The sequence below is a fragment of the Tursiops truncatus genome, chromosome 2, assembly GCF_011762595.2.
Source record: "Tursiops truncatus isolate mTurTru1 chromosome 2, mTurTru1.mat.Y, whole genome shotgun sequence".
NCBI lineage: Eukaryota > Metazoa > Chordata > Mammalia > Artiodactyla > Delphinidae > Tursiops > Tursiops truncatus.
The window spans coordinates 108,951,356-108,971,895 of NC_047035.1; positions in this window are offsets into that span (position 1 = coordinate 108,951,356).

The window sequence follows — 20,540 nt, forward strand, 5'->3', positions numbered from 1 at the left end:
CTAGGTATGTGGGGGGCTGATATTCAAAATATTTAGCAGGTGGAGCAGCATAAGTACTGACCAGGCACCTGGAGACCCCTGCTGGGCTAAGCATCATCTCTTTGCTTGTGGGTAAGGGGAGGCCCAGGGGTCCCAAAGGGAAGGGCCTGTGAGAGAGGGGGGTCTAGGGGCTCCCAGCAGCTGTTATTCGCCAACAGGTATGAAAGTACTTCAGGATTCGAACAACCAGCACGGCCGTATCACACGCACACAAGGACAGAATGCCAGGCCCAGTTAGGAGGCTGCATAGGACTCAGGAGGCTTATGCCCTCCCCCTCCCTAGGCTCCAATTTCCCATCTATAAAACAAAGAAGTCAGACTTTCTAATCTTTCTGATCCACTCCAGCTCTGCAGGCCTGTGATTTCAAAACCAATTTGTAAAAGGCTGTGGTATAGTAGAGAAAACACGTGCTCTGAAGCTGGAAAACCAGTTCAAATCCCAGCTGTTACTGTGTAACCTGGGTCCAAATCAGGTAACTTCTCTGAACCTCCGCTTTTCATTAATTCAACAAATATTTACTGAGCGCTTTTCATGTGCCACATTGTGAGGACACACCAGTGAACAAGACCTGGTCTTTGCCATCATGGAACTCACTGTCTACTTAAGACTCCTTGGATGCAAGCGACAGAAACTGACTCAAGCCAACTCATACAAACCCAGAATGCATTATAAGGATGTAGGCAAATCTGGGGGCCACAGGGTGGGAAGCACCGCCAACCATTCTATTTTTTTTTTTTTTTTTTTTTTTTTTTTTTTGCTGTACACGGGCCTCTCCCTGTTGTGGCCTCTCCCGTTGCGGAGCACAGGCTCCACACGCGCAGACTCAGCGGCCATGGCTCACGGGCCCAGCCATCTCCGCGGCATGTGGGATCTTCCCGGACCGGGGCACGAACCTGTGTCCCCTGCATCGGCAGGCGGACTCTCAACCACTGCGCCACCAGGGAAGCCCATCGCCAACCATTCTGTTGCCCCCAGCATACCTGCTGTACTGTTCATCCCCCTCCCAGACCCGATTCCTGTGAGCCTCAGTCAGTAGGACATCCAAATTCCAAATCTCAGGAAGGAGAATCTGATCATCCCAGCTTGGGTCGTGTGTCCACTCCCAATCTAATCATCTGTGACCGTGGGGCAGGGCCACTCAATACAAACATGGCCTCAGGGAATCGCTCATCTGGATGGAGGAGGGGTCCGAGTTCCAAAGAAAGAAGGGCTTGTGGATCCTGGTATCCACTCCACAGCCTCATAGGTTGGTTGTGAAATTAAATGAGATTCCATGGCAAGTGGCTGGTGCATAGCCTAGGTGCAGATGCAGCACTGTGACACCAGGCTGTGTTCATAGCTGGTGCTTGACTGTGAGGAATTAGCTTGTTAATGATAATGTCTTTCATGTTTCTGGCTGCTTTGTGTCCATTTTCTCAGTGACTTTCTCCCTTTGCTTTGATTGTGGGCCCCACCTGGCTGAGCTGACTTGTAAGTTAGCTGGGCACACAAGGCAGCAAGGCTGACCCCACCCAGAGCTCAACACCTGGCCCACACACCTGGTGGGTACCTGACATGCTAAATGAATGAATGAATGAATGAGTGAATGAGTGAATGTTCTCCCACCCCACCCTCAGTGCTCCACTGGGGGCAGATGGACGGTTGGGGCAAGGGAGGGTGGTCTTTGGAATTTGTCTTCTTTCCACCCAGGTCTTTGTTGGAGGACCTCTCTTTCCCCCTTTGCTTAGTATCCAAGAACCAGGAGCTCAGCTCCTCTTAAGAATTCTAGGAGGGATCAAGGACTGTGTTCAAGTCCTCCCAGCCAATTCTAATTTGCGGAATAACATTGAGCCACTGACTTCACCTCTCTGGGCCTCAGTTTCCCCAATGGCAAAAGATATGGCTATGGATGCGAAAACTGGCCGAGGTCAGAGATGGGAAAGGGCCTTGACAAGACCAGGCTGCAGCCCTTCCCTACAACCTGCAGGGCCCCTGCTGCCTGGAGGGGGAGATCGGTGAGGCCTTCCGCCCAACTGCTTCCGGCCCTCAGGAGCACCTCTTCTGCTGGCCCACGGCCGATTACTTCACCGGCTGTGGCTGAAACCTGAACCCTCTCGCTATGGGCTGAGCAGGAAGTTTCTTCCTGCAGTGGGAGCTTTTGTTCTGCAAGCCTTGATCGCTGGGCAGAGGAATTTCCAGGCGGTTGACCTCAGCCTGGACTCTGGCCAAGCCCATTAGACCTGCAGGGGGCCTGCGGGAGGGCTGTGGGCAGGTCAGAAGGTGCAGGGTTTCAGGCACCAGGAGGCGTCTCTCCTTCCTCTTCTTTTGCATCCTCCGGCTGTGCCTTGGGTCAGTTCCCCATCGATCATTCGGGGAAAGCCCAGGGAAAGCTCATTCACCCTGAAAGTAGATAGAAAGGTGGGTGGAAAGTGGATTCTAATTCTGGTCCAACTACTTACTGCTAGCTGAGTGCCTCGGACTAGGCAACTGGCCTCACTGGCACTCAACTTCCTCATCTATAAAATGGGAATAATACTGCCTCAGATCTCCTGGCAGGGGGTATTAAATATAAAGCATTAAAAACTGCCTGGTACCTAGTAAATGCTCAGTAAAGATGAACAACTGTTTTTGTTATTATTATCTCTCCAGTGAAGAGGAAATGAGATGCCATGTGGAGGCACCCAGCAGAGGGTTCAGATCAAAAACAGAAGCTCCCTTTGCTAAGAGATCATCCTTTTCTGCTGCACGAATCTGGCTGTGCATCCCTTCCCAGGATCACGCGCCTCCACAAAGGTGACTGTGTTAGATTTCACAACAGAAATGTATCGTCTCGCAGTTCTGGAGGCTAAAAGTCTGAAATCCAGGTGTCAGCAGAGTTGGTTCCTACTTAGGACTATGAGGGAAGGGTCTGTCCTGGGCCACTCTGCTCCGTGTGTGGGTGGCTGTCTTTTCCCCGTGTTCTCTTCACCTAGTCTTCTCTCTATGTGTATCTGTGTCCAAATCCCTTTTCATGAGGAGACCAGTCATATCAGACTAGTGCCCACTGCAAAGACCTCATTTTAATGATTACCTCTGTAAAGACCTTCTCTCCAAATAAGGTCACATTCTGAGGTACTGGGGGTTAGGACTTCAGCATATGAATTTTGGGGGGTACACAATTCACCCCAAAACAATGACCTAGGGGGAGAAGGTAATGCTTAGCTGAAAGGTGGATTTCATATCTTTCAACACCAGAAGAGATGAGATAATTTGGAGCAGAAAGACCTTCTTGAGGTCTGTCAAAACTTCCCTGGGACATGGCTATCAATTCTAATAGTGTCAAGTCTTAAAAACATCAGAACCTAGTTGTGGAGCCCATATGATTAAGTTACTTATTTTGTACTCTAAACTTCCTGGTACCGCCCCCCCCCCTCAAGAAAGCTATGCCATCCTCGCTTCCCTTGGCAACAGAGTTGGGTAGAAGGAGCACTGAATAGGGAGTCGATGGACCTAGATTCTAGTTTAGGTACTTGCTGTGTGACCTTGGGCACGTGACCTCCCCTCTCTGAGCCTCAGTATCTCCTCAATTGTGAAATTGTGTGTCTGTGCATGCAGATACAGGGAGGCAGAGGCAGAGTGGTCAGACTCTGCTACTCTAACTGGGGGCACCATGGGGCAAAACTGGCATATCTTCCTTGAGTGTCAGTTTAACATAGAATGTGATTTTAAAACTCCAAAACACACAAGTATATCATGGAGGAGAATGCAAAATTGCATGGATTTTTAAGCATGAGGCTTTAGAAAAACTAGAGAAATGCTAGGCTGCTGTTCTGTACTCCATTTTGACCCCTGATCCCTGGAGTAGGACCTCTTTCCCGTGTGCCAATACGGGTCCTTCACTGGAAAAATTTGAGATGCTTTGGACTAGGTGTTGGCAAAAACGTTTCAGCTTAGACTCCGTGGAGCTTTGGATCTGAACTCCCTCGAGCGCACTGAGAACCCCAGGGCATCTTTCATTCATCACCTAGTTTGAGCCTCCTCTTCACCGTGCACTTGACAGCCAAGCCAGGGTCAGAGGTCTGTGCGAAATCAGAAAGGCTGTAGCTGGGAGAAGAGGTGCACCAGCAGTGCGCTTGGTAGCAGAGGAAGTGGAATTAACCCCTGGAGGAAGCAGCCTCTGGCAGCTGTGTGGGGAAATATCTCATCGGGGCTTCCCCCATCTTCCAGTTCCCCTGATAGTCAAGTGGCAGGAATTTGAAAGTGAGAGTCCGCCTTTCCGTCAGGCTTCGCCCTCTCTCCTCTCCTTTACAGTCAAGCTTCTTTTAAATAAAAAAAAAAAAAATATTTTTTAAAATTGAAGTATAGTTGATTTACAATGTTGTGTTAGAATCTGGTATATAGCAAAGTGATTCAGTTATACATATATATATTCTTTTTCAGATTCTTTTCCATTATAGGTTATTACAAGATATTGAATATAGTTCCCTGTGCTGTGTATTAGGTCCTTGTTGTTTATCTGTTTTATATACAGTAGTGTGTATCTGTTAATCCCAAACTCCTAAAAATAGAGCTATCATATGACCCAGCAATCCCACTCCTGGGCATATATCCGGAAAAGACGAAAACTCTAATTCAAAAAGATGCATGCACCCCAATGTTCACTGCAGCACTATTTACAATAGCCAAGACATGGAAGCAACTTAAATGTCCCTCAACAGATGAGTGGATAAAGCAAATATGGTGTATATACAATGGAATATTACTCAGCCATAAAAAAGAATGAAATAATACCATTTGCAGCAACATGGATGGACCTAGAGATTATCATACTAAGTGAAATAAGTCAGATGGGTGAATGACAAATATCCTATAATATCACTTATATTTGGAATCTAAAAAATGATACAAATGAACTTATTTACAAAACAGAAATCAACTCACAGATACAGAAAACAAACTTAAGGTTACCAAAGGGGAAAGGTAGGGAGAAGGGATAAATTAGGAGTTTGGTATTAACAGATACCTCCTACTATATATAAAATAGATGCACACAGTTAAGCTTCTTGAAGGGGGGAGTCTGTACTCACCTCCCACTCCCTCCTCCGTCAGCTGTATTCTGGCTTCTGCCCCCAGCGCCCACGTACACTTGTTCTTGATGAGACCGTGAGGGCCTCCTTGTTGCTAATGGCAGTTAGTCCTCTTCCGTCCTCATCTCATGGGCCTCCCGGCAGGACACTCTGGTTTGGGGGCCACTGCCCACCCTGGGCTTTCCCCCTCCTCTCCGGCTGCTCCTTCTCTATCATCCCTGTAGCTCTTCCTTTCTCGAGCCCTCTTCCTTGTGCACACCCTCCCTATGCCTCCTCACCTGCTGCCACAGGTCAGTCCTCCACCTCCATCTTTAAACCCTCCAATCTTCATCTCAGGCGCAGAATTCTGCTGGAACTGCTGGCCTGGCCACCTGACTTTCCCCTGGGTATCCCACGGGGCTTGCACATCAGCAGGGCTCAAATGGAGTCATCACCTTCCCCTGGACCCTGTCTTTCCACCTGTGTTCCAAATCTCCGAAACCACCTGGGGGGCTACCCATGGTACCTCTCTCCCCTCCTTCCTTCTCTCATTTTATCTATAGGTTAATTGCTTGGCTTCTGTCTCATGTCATAATCACACTCATCTCCCTGAGGTCAGGGTTTGTGAATTGCACCTCTCGGCATCCTTCACAGGGCCGGGCACAGTTGGGTACACAGTAAGACCTCAATAAATATGTGTGATTTGATCCTGAAGGGAGGTTAGGCCCAGGTTCTGGAGACCACTTTCTTTCTTCAACATTCTGAGAAGACCCACCAGTGAGCATGGAAGGGGGTGATCCAGAGACCTGGAATTGTGTCCTTGTTCTATCACTAATTACCTGTGTGACTCTGGAAGAGACACACCGGTCTCCCAGCCTCAGTCTCCAAACGGTAACCTGGAAGTCGGGGAGTGGATTCCTTTGCAGGGAGGGGAGGCCTAGAGGGGTCCCAGCGTCCTCACAGGGCAGCGTGTGGTGGGAGGAACATGCCAGAAGTAGGGGCAAACAATCCTTGCTCTGTGTTGGGCCAGACCAGCCACCAGACTCACCTGCCTCACAAGGCAGGAAACAGGCAAGCCCCCCATGATCAATTACCCAGAGAAAAACTAGGAGACAGCCCAGGACTCCGGACCAGAACGTAGTGAAGAAACCTAGCCCCTCGTCCACGCTCTCCTGCTGCTCCAGAATTCGGCCACCTGCCCAGATGAATGTCCCGTGTGGTCAGCCAGCCAGAGCACCCATCTGCACCCCTCCCCTGCGGTACATGAGCAAGAATCGGTCTGTCCAGCTGGCTTGCAAGCTGCACTGGGGGGGAGATTGTTTCCCCGAGACCAACTGATCCTAGATGACCTGATAAATGGGATTTTTAAAACTGAAAACCCAAGGACCCTTGTGAGGATCCCCCTGGGAGCCCTAGTGTGAGCAGCCACCTGGAGCGCCCCTCCTGGACGCATCTCAGATTCCACAGCCGGCGCCATCCCGTTCGCTTGGGTGGAGGGGCTTAGCAGTGAACAGCCCTGGCTCTAGACCAGAGGTTCTCAGTAGGGAGGGAAATCGTGCAATGTCTGAAGACACTTAGGGTGGTCATATCTTGGGTGAAGGTGGACGTGCCACTGACATCTAGGGGCCAGGGTTGCTGCTAAACCTCCTACAATGCACAGGACAGCCCCCTCACCAGAGAATGATCAGAAGTATCTGCTCCAATACGTCAGTAATGCCAGGGTTAAGAAATCTTAAAGTCAGACACTTGGCTTCATCGCCAGCTCTACCTGGAGCAACTTACCTACCTTCCAGCTGCCTTAGTTTCCTCAGCTTTAAAATGGGTATAACAGGGAGCTCCCTGGCAGTCCAGTGATTAGGACTCGGCGCTTTCACTGCCGTGGCCCAGGTTCAATCCCTGGTCAGGGAATTAAGATCCTGCAAGGCTCGAGGTGTGGCCAAAAAAAATAAATAATAAAAATAAAATGTGTATAGTATCTGTATTTACCCATAGCGTTGTTGTAGAGAATAACTGGTCTAACGTATGTAAAGCACTAGGAACCATGCTTGTGGCACAGTAAAACGCTCAGGAAAGTTTTATCGTTACTGTTATTATTTGAGGGATGATACAGGCATTCATTGTGCAGCTTTTCAAACCAGCGTGGATGCCAAGACATTCACATACAGTAACATCTGCATCTTGTCATCACATGTGGTGCTGGAATCAGGAAGTCCTATGTCACCATGGGGGCTTGGCCTCTGACAGAGGCGCAGTGCCTCCCTGGGATCAGCTTGTTGATTCTAGGGTTGCTGAGATGTGTCTCTGAGACTTGGAGGGGCAAGGAGCTCGGGCCTTCCACCCGGATGGATTTAGCAGCTCACCTTCCTGGGCTTGCTTCCTTGTCAGCCTCTCCAGACTCGGATCCCAGAGCTGCTGGTCCCCTCCTGGCAGAGTCCTAGGCTGCTTCAACCCAGCTTTTGCTGGGGGACCAGGTATGGGCTCCCTGCCTGCTCTCTGGCTGGCACTCCGGCCTCAGCTCACCCCAGGATTGCTGCTGGGGCCTCAGCTGGCTTTCTGTCCAGCGAGCACACTAGCAAATGTTGGGGAATAGTACGTCTCTATTTCACTGGTTTTCGGGTATACCTGACCTATACCTGGAATCTTCAAAACATTCAACTAGCAAAGGTAGCACTGGTGGAAGATTGTGAGAATGAAAAGAGATTTCAAAATCTATGAATTGTAAATATATCCAGCTTAATTTTATATATATATATATATATATATATGTATATATATATATGTCATTTTGGTGAAGTGTATTGGTTACCAAAATATAATCATCTCCCCCCCCAACCCCCAACATGCTTTAATTATTCAGGAAGAAGCGTTGGTAAGGAGAGAAAGAAGAGAGGAGAATATTTAAAAATCTAGAATTTATATAAAAGGAAAACCAACACTTTCATGGAAAGATTAGCTAGAGTTTTAAGGGAAAAGATCTGTCTTCAAAAGGAAGAGATTAAAATGCGCTATCACTTGGGGAACAATCAGCTTTAAAAAGGATCCCCAGAGGAACCCACTCCTGGGACTCTTGCGGTCGGAGGGTCAGCCAGCATTCTCCTAGCAGGCTGCAGCTCTCAAGTGCTTACCAGTCAACTTCAGCGAGGCAGACAGTCGTGCTCCAAACCTGCTCCTCTGTTGGACACACAGACAAGGGGGCGCTGGGCTTGCCACTTCTGCTGGTCATGAAAGACTGGCTTGTTTCTTGCAAACTGACTGTTCCTCTCTTTAGGAAAATGGGCATTTGAAGAAGCTTTTCTCACCCCACTTGATTCTGATGACAGGCTAAGCGCCCATTTTCTCACTAGCAAACCATTAGCGTGATGCACTTCAAGATGCAGCCACCCGCTACAGGATAAATTGACCCTCTGTTTTATCAAACTGGAGTTTCAGACTAGCTGTGAGAGAGAAGAGGCTACATTTTCCCTCATGAGATCATGGCTTCGAAGATGCCAAGACCTTGGCCTCAGTGGGGTCAGGATGCTAGAACTGAGGCTGGCTCTTTTGACTCTAGGATATTAGTACTAAAGCCCTCTTTATTCACTTACTGCTTCATTCATGCAGAGAATATTTATGGAGTCACTAGTATGTGCCCCCAGGCATTATACAGACACTGGGATTACAGTGGAGAACAAAATAGAAAAAGTCCTGCCCTCATGGAACTAATAGTTTAGTGGAGGGAAGAGGCAGAGTGTGTGGGGAAGAAATGATGCCTTTTAGGGAGTTCTTTAAAGACTTCACTCAGATGCTGATATTTGAACAAAGGCCTGAGAGGTGAGAGGGTGCTCACAGATACCTGGGCAAAGAGTGCTCCAGGCAAAGCAAACAGACAGTGCAAAGGCCCTGAGGTGCGGGTGGAGGGGCGGTGAAGCCAGATGTGTTTGGAAAACCAGGGATAGAGCAGGGCAGGGTGGAAGATCAGGTCAGTGGGGGGATGGGGCAGATCATGCAGGACCTCCTGGGCCAGTGGGAACCCTTTGGATTTTTCTCTGAGAGATGGGAAGCCATTGGAAAGTATCAGGCAGAAGCATGACACCACACATTGTATAAACCACTGTTAGCTCATTTCTCAGTTGTATTATTAGCCTCATCTTAAAGGTGAGGAGACTGAAGTTCAGAAAGGTTAAGAGAGTTGCCTGCACACACACAGCATGAGCTGCCAGGACTCTAAGTTGGACTCTTCTTCCTTCTAATCCAGGGCTCTTTCCTCTCTCACGTGTAAACCTCTGCTCCTGCCCGAGAGGACTGGGAAAGGGGCGGACAGGGCTGGCTCTTCGTGCATCTGGCTTGCTGGGTGGATCTGGACCTGTTGTACAGCATCGTTTGAGAGCAGGTCCAGAAAGTGCTCTGGAAACGATCAAGTATTGCACATATGGTGAGCACTATGGTAGCTTAATAAGAAGCTCCTAACGATTCTTCCTGACCCTAGGTCCCCAGTACCTGACAGTCTTTCCACTGCGTTGGGCTGAGCACTGCTGGTAGCTGGTATTCATCTAGGAAGGTTCCAGTGCCAGCTCCCGTTTCCCTTTCCCACCCCTCACGTGCGGATCTGCTGGTTTCAACTCCAGGTCCAACCTTGCCATGGTTCGCAGACCATTCAGCCTGTATAAGGAAGCACCTACACAGCTGGATATCAGGTCACCCTTCCTATCGGGTGGCCCAGCGCTGTGCCTGGCACACAGAAAGGGCCACATACCCATTAGTCGTCTTGAGCGCTGGGCCTTGCCCCTCTGTGTGGCCCACAGCCGCTGGCCTCTGCAGCTGGGTCTGCCCTGCTCATCCAGTGAGGGCCAGGGGCTGACCCCAGGGCTGCCCTGGCTCAAGGCCGCTAGGTCCTGCTGTAAGTAAACAGCCAGCCTCGACACATCCAGGAAACAGGCTTGCGGAAGGAGTGTGAAGGGCACAGCCATAGTTTGGGGTGCTCATCTCCAGTATTGCTTGTTTCCCATCAGGCTTGCAGGGGAGGAGGTGGGGGCAGCAGCTGGCCTAGTGGAGGGAAACCCCCGTGCACCCTGAAGAGGGCGCCCATCTTTCTTTGTGGGTCAGCTCCTCATAATATTGTCACCAGAAGGGTTTTCTTCCCCGTGTAGACTTCACAGAAAGTAGATGGACTTGTACTGGCAGACACAGAGTGGCCAGAGTTTGGAAGGCCTTCAGTACCGTTAGCTCATACCCTCAAAGCAAAAGACAGGGAGATGCAAAATTAGAAGAAAGGAAAGAAAGAAAGACTGTAAAAGTTAAACAAAACCACCCACATATAACCTGGAAAGAAAAAAAAAGGCTCCCATATCATGGCAATCGTGGACAGTTCGGCAGCTGAGCCAGCAATGACTCATTCCTAGACCCTGGTTGCATAATCCTCCCCAGCCCAGGCAGGAGAATGAAACTAGGAAACGAACGCAGTGACATTTAGTAGCAGAAAGGAAGCCCGTACAACATTCGTGCAAAGCCATCCAAAAATAGCGGGCTCCTCCATGCTTGGGTTTGGAAACTATGCATTTCACTTGAAATGCTTGCGTCGCGGCGCTCTCATCTAGTTCATTTCAATTCAGCCAATATTGATTGCAGGGCTACTGTGTGCCGAGCCCCATGGAAAAGGATTTAGGGGTGGGAAATCCAGGGATGCTGGAGACACGCTAAGGAAAACGTGGAAGGAAGAATGAACGGGTTTTGGAGCCAGAGAAGGATGGCGTCAAACCCCAGCACGGTCCCTTACCAGCTCCAAACCTTGCTTTCCTTGTCTGTGAAGTGGGGATAGCAATGCCCACCTCATTAAATTGAGTGAGGGTTCAATGAGATAAGGTATGTAAGTCCCCAGCACGCTGATGAGCATGTAGTAGAGCTTCACCACGTGGCAGCTGCTCCTGCACCCTCTGGAAGAATCCTCAGCGTGTGTATACACACATGTGCACTGCAGGACCAAAAGTGCCACTGGAGATGCGTGAAGCCATAAAGGGGCTCAGTGAAAGGAGCTCTCAAATCTGGTTGGCATGGTTCAGGGGGTCCAGCAGGGAGGAGGAGGCCTTTGAAATGAGCTTTGACTCATTTCAACCGAGCAGTGGCAGTTTTTTTTCCTTCACTGCTCACTGGGTGTCCAGCCTGGTGCCAGGCCCCATAACAATAAAAATAGAAATAATAATACAGGGAAGCAGTTTGTCATAATAGTTGTGGGCGCTGGTTCTGAAAACTGATTCCCTGTGTACAAATCTCAGCTCTTCTGCTTCTAGTTGTGTAGCTCCAGCAAGTTATTTCACCATTCTCTGCCTCAGTTTCCTTTTCTATAAAGTGGGGGTACAAATAGCAACTCCCTTATAGCGTTGTTGCAGAAAGTAAATTGAAATAATGCTTGGAAAGTACTTAACATAGTACCCAGTGTATAAGAAGAGGCTGAAAAAGGTAAGCTACCGCCATCTTCATCACTGCTCTCTTCATTGTTACCTTTATCACCATCACACAACCCAGAAGAGAGGGCGGTGCAGAGTCATCCAGGAGCAGAGAAGAACTTGGAGAGTCAGGGAATGACAGAGACAGGAAGTGAGTTTTGAAGGACATGTAGGCGTTTGCCAGGAGGATTCTGGAAGGAAGAAGTATTCCAGGCAGGGGGATGATAGGAGAAAACAGCATGAACGTGCTGGAGATAAATGTTCAGGAAACAGGAAACAACTTGGGCAGAAAGCCAGGCTGAGAGGATGACCTGAACAGGGTGAGAGAGGGCAGGCGGGAAGGGAGTGAAAATCCTTCCTTTCCTGGCATAGGTCAGGCAGTCCGGAAGCTCGGGGCCTGGATGTGAGCACCGACTCTTAGAGCCCTTCAGCTTCTTTCCAGATGTCAGACACAGGCTCACTGAGAGGACAGGCGTGGTTACTGTCCCATTTTTATTGAAAATACTGTCCCTGACGTTGCTTAGAGCTCTTTGTATAAGGAAGCCTCAAGATACATTCGTCTTAGAATTCAGCCAGGAAAAGGTATTGATAAAAATGATTTCTAACTTTTATTGGGAGTTTACAATATGGCAGGCTCTGAGTGCTTCACATGTATTAGCTCATTTAATCCTCACAACAACCATATGAAGTAGGCACTGCTATTTGCCCTGTTTTATAAGTAGAGGGATGAATCACAAACAAGTTAACTAATTTGCCAAAGCAACACAACTACTAAATGGCAGAGCCAGGGCTTAAGTCCTGGGAGCCAGGCTCCAGAGCATGTGCTCTCATTCCTTTGTAACATGGAAACCTCTTTTCCTTTTCACATTTCTCTTTTCGCCTTGGCTACCAGGAGCCTCAGCTAAGTTTTGTGGTAAAGTGTAGTGTCCTCCTTTAGCCCAGATTTTCTGGCATAATTTTTTTTTTTTAGCCTTTAAGGCCCTCTAATCTCCAGATCCAAGTGACCTATCCAGGTTTTCTTCCACTATATTCCTCTTTGTAACTTGTGCTTCTGCTACTCTGGACTCCTCACTTTTTCCAGACTTGCTTTGCATTGTCATCCCTCCGTGCCTTTGTTCAGGCCAGTCCTCCTACCTGGGATGACTTTCTTTTTTTTAAATGTGGTATTTTACTTTATTATTATTATTTTAACATCTTTATTGGAGACTTTCTCTTTTTATTTTTACTTTAATGATATGGAAATTTTTTAATTTAGTGAGTGGAAAGAGTAAGTTACAAAAGTGTATGTAGAGAAATACAATAAGCTCCCATCTTTAGTAAATAACCATCAAAACATATGTATGAAAACAACCCCAGTGAGTTGTGCATTAAAATTACACTATTTATATCTGAATGGTAGAATAACAAATTATTTTTTATTTATTTATTTATTTTGGCTGCACTGGGTCTAAGTTGCAGCATGCAGGATCTTTAGTTGTGGCATACGGACTCTTAGTTATGGCATGCATGTGGGATCTAGTTCCATGACAAGGGATCAAACCTGGGCCCCCTGCACTGGGAGCGTGGAGTCTTACCCACTGGACCACCTGGGAAGTCCCTATTTTATTTATGTTTTGATTGACGATCTCTATCGTCTGAATGTTCACAGAAAATATATATCACTAGAGTAAGTTGTGATTTTATAGAAAATTGTACATTAAGTTTTATTTTTAATTTTAAAAAATCTTAATTAGCATTTCAGCGATTTTTAAGTGTACAGTTCTGTGGCATTAAGCCCATTCACATTGTTGTGCAGCCGTATGGGATGACTTTTTGTTTGTTTGTTTTAGCTTTTAAACATATATATTAAAAGCATTTAAAGCTCACAAGTGGATTTTTAAAAAAATTTACAATGTTGTGTTTAATTTCTGTTGTACAGCGAAGTGACTCCGTTATATATACATATTCTTTTTCATATTCTTTTCTATTATGGTTATTACAAGATATTGAATATAGTTCCCTGTGCTATACAGTAGGACACTGTTATTTATCCATCCATATATAATAGTTTGCATCTGCTAGTCCCAAACTCCCAATCCTTCTTCTCCCCTCCCCCTTGGCATCCACAAGTCTGTTCTCTATATCTGTGAGTCTGTTTTTGTTTCATAGATATGTTCATTTATGTTGTATTTTAGATTCCATATATAAGTGATAGCATATGGTACTTGTCTTTCTCTTTCTGACTTACTTTGCTTAGTATGATAATCTCTAGGCCCATCCATGTTGCTGCAAATGGCATTATTTCATTCTTTTTTATGGCTAATATTCCATTGTATATATATACCACATCTTCTTTATCCATTCACCTGTTGATGGGCATTTAGGTTGTTTCCATGTCTTGGCTATTGTAAATAGTGCTGCTTTGAACATAGGGGTGCATGTATCTTTTCAAATTATAATTTTGTCTGGGTATATGCCCAGGAGTGGGACTGCTGGATCATATGGCAACTCTATTTTTAGTTTTTTTAAAACCTCCATACTGTTTTCCATAGTGGCTGCACCAATTTATATTCCCAACAGAAGTGTAAGAGGGTTCCCATCTGGGATGACTTTCTAACCTCATTCTCAGCCACACGCACTCTCTCTCCAGGACTAGAGCAATTTTCACCTTCTGTTTAAAGCTTTCCCCATTTCCCCCGACTCTGCCTGCAGAAATGATGGCTCCTTCCTCTCTGCTTCCTTGTTGCAGGGACCTCTGTGTGTTCCTCATGTCATTCTGCAGCAGTGGTCAAGTGAACAGGCTCTAGAGTCTTCATATCCTGTATTTGACACTTGCCAGCTGCATAATCTGGGGCAAGTCCCTTAACCTATCTGTGCCTCAGTTTCCTCATCTTTAAAAACAGACAGTATTGGGACTTCAGTGGTAAAGAATTCATTCAGTTCAGTGGTAAAGAATCCGCCTTCCAATGCAGGGGACACGGGTTCGATCCTTGGTCAGGGAACTAAGATCCCACATGCCGTGGGGCAACTAAGCCCACGTGCCACAACTACTGAGCTCGCGTGCCTCAACTAAAGAGCCCACGTGCCGCAAACTACAGAGCCCACGCGCTCTGGAACCCCCACACCACAACTACAGAGCCCACACACCCTGGAGCCTCCGCACCACAACTAGAGAAGAGAAAACCCGCATGCTACAACTAGAGAGAAGCCCGCGCACCACAACGAAAGATCCCGCATGCCTCAGTGAAGATCCTGCGTGTGGCAACTAAGACCCGACACAGCCAAAACTACATAAATAATAAATAAATCTTTAAAAAAAATAAAAATTAAAATAGACATCATTAGTCCCATTTCACAGATGAGGAAATCAAAGCTTATAAAGGTGAAGAAGTTTACCCAAGATCCCAAAGCTGGTAAGCGGTAGAGCGCAGTTAAAGCCATAGAGCACACACACACTGAGTCTCTGCCTCCGTATAGGTAATAATACCACCATTTATTGATCACTTATTATGTGGCAGGCTCTGTGCTAGGCACTTGATGTGAAAACCCACTGAATCCTTACAACTAGCCCCGTGAGAAAGGTTACTGTTGTCCCATTTTACAGATGCAGAAACTGAGGCCCAGAAAGGTGGAGTTGTTTGCCTAAATCCCTCAGCAGAGCCAGGATTTAGTGACTATAAAGAATGCCTTCTTTTTCACCACACTATGCAAAAACAATTGATTTCTAAAGTATATAACTAAGGACTAAAATGAGGGGTGCAAATTTTATTGATACTAAGGCTTTAAGAGTTCAAAGAAGGGAGTTCAGCGAGTCCTCAAGAGTATGAAGAAGCCTTCACAGAAGAGGTGAGGCCGCACTGAGCCCTAAAGGCTGGTGGTGGAGGGCCTGTCCTACCTTGGGCCAGTGGTGAGGCTGTGGTCCCTGTAAGCAGTCAGCTCCCAGTTAAGACTAGTGAGGCCAAAATGGGGTCTGGGCCTGGGTCTACTGCCCAGGAGAGGAGGCTGAAGGCCAAGGCCAATACATGTATATACATTTTCTCTTTCAGATTCTTTTCCATTATAGGTTACTACAAGATATTGAGGATAGTTTCCTGTGCTATATAGTAGGTCTTTTGGCATTTACCTATTTTATACTTTGTATTTTAAGCAATGAACTTTACCAAATCTAGAGATGTGGAGAAGCCAAAAAATAGATGAAGTCAATGGCCTGTGTTGACAGGGTGTTGTGGGGACTCTGAGAAGGTAGCTAGTCCAGATTGAGGGGAGACTTTTAGAGGTGTCTTGAAGGATGGAACATCTAAGCTGAAACGAAGGAGGAGTAACAGTCAACCAAGTAGAGAAAGATGAAATGGATTTAGGCAGAGATTAAGAGTTTGGAGTCCAGGAGAGAGGTCTGATTGAAGGGGAGAATTTGGGAGCCCTTGGCCTAGATGAAGTTTGAGGCCGTGGGACAGCTGAGATGACCTAGGGAATGAGGGCTATCACTTTACCCATCCTTCCGAAGTGGGGTAACAAGCGAATCTCCCGTATCACTTGTTGTGGGGATAGGATGGGATGATGCAGGGGTGGGAAACATCCGATCTGTAAGCACACCAGGCAGGGAAACAGTAAGCCCCCAGCAGTCAGAAGCAAGAGACCCACCAGACAGTAGCGGGTGTAAAGTGAACATGAGGGAAGCAGGGCCTGGGTTTTGTCTTGACGGGGCTGGGATGTCCAGACCTCCCTCTAGCTGGGTACTGCCTGCATGGAGGACTTGTTGGTAAGACAGCCTGGATTAAAGGATCAGGGTCCAGAGAGCTCCTGGGAATCTGATCTCTGCAGAGGCAGTGACCCCTTCTACCAGGGGTGGGGAGTTTAGGGTCTACCATTGATAATCTATGCCTAGTCTACCCTTTGCAAGGTCCCTGCTGACCACAGTGACCCTCCCTCTCTGATCCTCCCTGTATCCGTCTGTAATAGCTAATTAGTATCAGGCGCCAGGCACCTCAGCCTGTCAGGCTAAGCATCTCACATTCATCATCCCTTTTCATCCCCACAGTATCTCTTGTGGGAAAGGTTCTCTTGTTACCCCACTTCAGAGAAGAGGGGTAAAGTGGCGACACTCACTCCCTAGGTTACCCCATCCAGCCCATGGCTTTGTATATCATCTATACTGAGGGCTTCCAAATTTCTCTCTCCAATCAGACCTCTCTTCTGAACTCCAGGTTCATACATTCAACTGTCTTCTGGGAAGTCCCATAAAATATGGTCCAAAGTGGAACTCCGGATCTTCACTGCCCCAACCTGTGTCACCCACATCTTCCCCATCTCAGTTGATGGCAACTCCATCCTTCTAGCTGTTTAGGTAGGTAGGTAGGTAGGTAGGTAAGTAACTAAGTGAGTGAGTGAATGACCGACTGACTGAATGAATGAATGAATAAATAAATAAATAAACATAAGCATCATCCTTTATTCCTTGGTAGCTCTCAGGCCCCATATGGCTATCAGCTTCCCTCTGCTCACTGTGGGGTGTACTTGGTTTTTTGTTTGTTTGTTTGGTCGGTTTTTTTTTGCGGTACGCGGGCCTCTCACTGTTGTGGCCTCTCCTGTTGTGGAGCACAGGCTTCAGACGCGCAGGCTCAGCAGCCATGGCTTACGGGCCCAGCCGCTCCGCGGCATGTGGGATCTTCCCGGACCGGGGCATGAACCCGTGTCCCCTGCATCGGCAGGCGGAGTCTCAACCACTGCGCCACCAGGGAAGCCCTGTACTTGGTTTTAATGGAGCCATCTATGAGGTCACAGGGGGTGGGGCGACAGTCTTCTGGGAAGACGGGGAAGGGGTAACTATGAAGGGATGTTTCTCCTCCCTCAGGGCCTCAGAAATCAGTGATTCCCAACGAAGAAGAAAGGCAAAGTTCCTTGCGGGAACCTGGGGCAGCAGAAACCTAATGGAGGGACCCTGGAAAGAGGGAGAACCAGAGAAATCAAGAAATTATCACACAATAGGGCAAGAAAAGAGCCCGGCTCTGCAGATGTTTTCCATGAAGGGAGTGCATGCTGGGCGGGCCGGTGGGCACACCCATCTACTCTCCACCAGGCATGTGCCCCTTGGCCCACACCGCTGGGTACACCTGCACCCACTTGCGCTGCCCTTGGAGGAGGGGCCCTGCACACCCTGGGGCTTGTGACCCCTGCCTGGCTGGTTGCGGAGCACCCCACCTCCCTGCAGATTCCATGCTTCTGGGGTCTCCCTCTGCAGCGTCAGGACTGGCGTCACAGATGGCCTTGCTGCATGTGATAAAAGGCCATCTGCTGGCTGGGGACCCTGAGAACCTCTGACTTCTTGGTGGAAGAGGGTGCCTCTCTCTGTCCTTGAGACTCAAAAGAGCAGAGGGCCTGTTTGCTTCTCGCCTGGGTGAAGTACACGCGTGTGGAGCTGGGGGAGACTGCAGCCTGGAAGGAAGCTGAGCCACCTAGATTCCGGTCCCACTGTGTGACGTCACACCAGTCACTCACCATCTCAGATATCCTAACTTTAAAGCAAGCAGTGTTAGATAAAATGATCCCTACCAGTTCCTCCAGGACAGGGCTTGTGTCTTCTTTGTGGTTTCCTGTGGTCCCTGAATTGAGAGGCAGGAGAGTACATTCAGTTTAAGAGTGATTGTCTCTATTGTAATGTGTTCCTGCTGGGGTGTATGTGTGTGTGTTATTTGAACCAGACGTTCTCATTCCATGTGCAAAGTTATAAATGGCCCCCATTGTCCTGCAGCTGGGGACACAGAGCAGAGATTTTACACAGATGCCAAATGTCTTAAGGTTCTGTTATACTCCAAGCTCAAGGGACCAAAGCACAACCCTCTTGGCCAAAGTCAGGCTCCCCCCAAGTTCTATTTCCCGAAAACGTCCCTGCACCTCTGAGGAGCGGTGATGTCCCAGAGTTATGGATCTGTCCCAACACCCTCATGAGAACGGCTGAGCCTCAAGGTCAAAGATGGAGGGAGTGAAGAGAAGCTGTATGGGAGTCATAGTGGACTAGAGTGTGGTCTGGTTGTAAAGACAGGGTCTGCGTGGTGGCAGGGGCAGTGGGAAGGGATAGGTTTTCAGAGCTTTTGATGGAAGCCATCTGAAAAACAGTGCACTTTACAGCTGCAGCGGCATCTGGCATTTTTAAGTGCCTCTCCATTGCCAGGCATTGTCCATTATAGGGGGGTACTGCTGAGCTCACTGCTGTGGGCAAAGGGGGGCTCAACTCAGTTGGAACCTCCAGAGAAGCTTACGGAAGGCCTCCCAGATTTGTCTGAAAGTAGAGTTCAGAGAAATAAAATAGCTTGCCCAAGGGCACACAGCTAGTAAGGGAGGCTTGCCCAGCAGGGATTAAAACCCTCTGCTTTCAGAGCCAGTGCTTTTCCCATAATACTTTGCAGAGGCTAGTTAAGGCTCTGACGTGCCAGGGGGCTTGGGGCCCATCACCTAACCTCTCTCTGGAGGTGGTTTAGTTTCTCCTCTGGGCAGAAGCATGATGAAGATATCTGCCTGCTTCCTCACCAGGGATGTGCTGAGGACCCAGGGTACAGAATCACAGGAGCGTGGGAGGTGCTCTCACAGCATCACAGGGCATGAGCAGGGGGAGGGGGTGGGGGTCATACTGGGTACAGAGACTGAGGGTGGGATGGGGAGCCCTGCCTGACGGGAGATTCTGGGAGGCCAGGCTGCCCACCTGACTTCCCTCCCCCCTCCCCCAGGCCACGGGTCTCCCCAGGCCCCGTTCCCCCACATCTGATCACACTGACACCTGGTTTGCATCAAGAAGTCCCTGACTGCTGAGGGGAGCCTCTCACGGAGACTTACCTCTCCCAGTGACGTAGGGCTTTATAGTTTATCATTTTTTATTTTGATCTTGCCACACCTCCCTGAGGTGAGCAGGAAAGGCATTATTACCCCAACTTTACAGCCGCATGGAAGGGATCCTGCAGATCGCAGCCCAGACCCCTCCCTTTATAGAGGCAGAAAGTGAGGCCCAGAGAGGAGAAGCCACTTGCCCAAGGCCACACAGGTAATGAACAGCAGAGCAGGGCAAGAAATGAACTCTTCTGGCTCATGGGTGGTGTTCTCCCTAATACATGATTTGACCCAGGGTGTCCAGACCCCTAGGACTTCCCCTGGAAGTTACCATTTAAAACAAATCTCCTTCACAGTGTTTCCCCCAATATCTGTCTTTTCCCTTGTGAAAGTCGGGGGAAGATTAGGCAAGAAACAAGATTGTGCCATGATTCTGACCCTGCTTCCTCTGCTGGGTTATGCGAGGGGAGGAGGAGGATGGAGGGGGCCGTGAGGGATGCGGCAGCAGCTGGCCTTCAGTTCCCGTGGTGCCCTGTGGCCACGTGGTCGGGGGTGCGGCTGACCCGTGTCCTTCTCCTTTTTCATGCCCTCCTCTAGCCCCAGCCTGTGGTTATTGATGACCGCACCACTCCTCTGTGGCCGCAAGAACCCTCTTCAGCAAGAATCCACTTAATCACAATCGCAGGGCAGAAAAAGTGTCTCAGACGTTTTTTTAATAACTAGCAGCCAGACAGAAGACTGAAACAAATTGAGTTTTATCAACAGATCTGTCCATTACCCAGAAAATTTCATTACCCCATACACCCCCGTGCCCTCACTCCCTGAGCTTTCTGCCTAAGAGCTATCGACTGAAACATATTAGATTTCCGAAGTCTGGCCTGAGAGGAGTAGAAGGGGAAAACCCCGAATAATCAGAAATGCAAGAGACCTTGCTAAAGTTTTACTCCCCCTGATAGATTTGGGAAGGATGCCGGAAAAAAAACAAATTAATTAAGCAAGTAACAGGCTGAGGTCCAGCTTGAAACAAAAGTTTTGTGGATGAGCCATATAACTAAATGTTAAGTGTCTTAAGAGTTAATCAGGGAAAACCCAGCAGAATTTTAACCAGCAACTCAAATGGGGGCTGCTCTAATTCCACGGTGTGCACCAGATCTGGGTAGCAGCTGGATCTTGGTTCCCAGCAAGGAGAGTGTGTCCTCGCTGTCTAACCCAGTTGAGAAATTCCTCTTCCACTTTGTAATTTGAAATCTTTAATAATCC